Source organism: Lactuca serriola, chromosome 1 (assembly GCF_051521515.1).
Source record: "Lactuca serriola cultivar US96UC23 chromosome 1, Lser_US96UC23_V15, whole genome shotgun sequence".
NCBI lineage: Eukaryota > Viridiplantae > Streptophyta > Magnoliopsida > Asterales > Asteraceae > Lactuca > Lactuca serriola.
In genome coordinates, this window is record NC_136408.1 from 106,801,110 (window position 1) to 106,802,691 (window position 1,582).

The 1,582-nt window shown below is 44.5% G+C and overlaps 1 non-coding gene across 1 annotated transcript; it reads left to right on the plus strand.

The window, feature by feature from the left end:
- The first annotated feature begins 1,118 nt into the window (after positions 1-1,118).
- On the plus strand, positions 1,119-1,225 carry LOC145080746 (small nucleolar RNA R71). Its single transcript, XR_013695333.1, has one exon. It is a non-coding gene; the product is annotated as a small nucleolar RNA R71 (small nucleolar RNA).
- The last annotated feature ends 357 nt before the right edge of the window (positions 1,226-1,582 follow it).

Genomic DNA, 1,582 nt, shown 5'->3' on the forward strand with positions numbered 1-1,582 from the left:
ATCTTCCTTCTATTAGTGAGAAGTTCCATGAGGAACTTTGCATATTTGGCATTTGTACGACAGCTTCGATGAAGGGTATGTTGATTTGAAGAGCCTTGATATGATCTAGAAACTTCTGGTACTCCTCTTCCTGCTTCTTTTTCTTAGCTCGGGCTGGGTATGGCAATGGCGGCTGGTAAAGCTTTTCAGGGGCCTGATCCTTCAGATTTGGCAGTGGACTCGCCGAGTCCATATTTTGAACTCGGCGAGTAGAGCTGTCAGATTGAAGATTTTGATTTTCTGCTTGATTTTCTGCTTCCTCCTCTTGTGATTCTTTGGGTGCTTCATTCTGAATAGGGGCCAGAGGAGTGATTATCTTCCCACTTCTTGTTGTGACTATGTCTATGTGCGCGCCTCGTGGGTTATTTTCGGTTTTGCTAGGAAGTTCGCCCGGTGATCTTTGGTTGATTTGTTGAGCAAGTTGCCCTAGCTGCGTTTCTATATTATGGATAGATGCTTGCTGGTTCCTAAGCATGGTTCTTGTTTCTTGAATTGCAGCATCATGATCACTATGTCTCTTTTCGGAAGCAACCACAAATTTGGTAAACATCTCTTCCAAGCTTGGCTTTCTCTCTTGTACCGGCTCCTCCTTTTGGTAAAAACCTCTTCCTATTTGCCTGAACTTCTCCTCTTTGGCCTTCTTGTACTCTTCATAAGGGAGCCACTCTTTCTTTGGTTTGCGCCAGTCTTCATCATATCGGTCCCCACTTGAGTAACATACTTGCACCTTCTTGTTGCCATTTTCATCTAAATCACAGTCTCTAGTTAGGTGAGGCCCATTGCAGTTTTCACAACCCACCCGTATAGCATGTATTGTTTGGTCCATCTTGTCCATCCTCCTATCCATGTTTTTCAACATAGCCATCACTGCCGACAAGTCTTCTGAAGCTGCATAAGTTGATCCCCATGTCACATCATTTCTTGGATTATGATATTCTCTAGAATGCTTAGAGAATTCTTCAATTAGCTGTTTTATCACTGGGGGTGGCTTCTTCGTGAGTGGACCTTGCGAGTCAAGTAGTTGCCTTGTTGTAACATTTACCCCATCATAAAAGATGGAGACTTCTTACTGGCTATTGAGGTCGTGATGTGGGCAGTTCCTTAGCAAGCTCTTGTACCGCTCCCAGTCTTCATATAGTGACTCTCCAGCTTGTTGTTCAAAATTGGCTATGGCTTTCTTAAGTTTGGATATATTGGATGGTTGGCAGAATTGATCAATGAACTCTTCTTTCAGCTGAGCCCATGTAGTGATGGTTCCGGGTGGTAGTGACTTGAGCCAATCCTTTGCAGAACCCTTCAAAGTAACCGGAAGCATGCAAAGTAGCTGAGTTTCTCGGGGCACGTTGGGAACATTGAAGTAATCAACTACATCATTAAATTCATCCAAGTGCTTGTAGGCGTCTTCTTGATCCTTGCCAGTGAACGGGATCTCCTTAAGTAAAGCTAGGATATGACCCTTCAGCTCAAAAGTAGCAGTTGCGGGAATTGCAGGCTGCACAAGTCCCGGGCCAGTGTCATCTCGCATCCTCTTCTTCCATTCCCC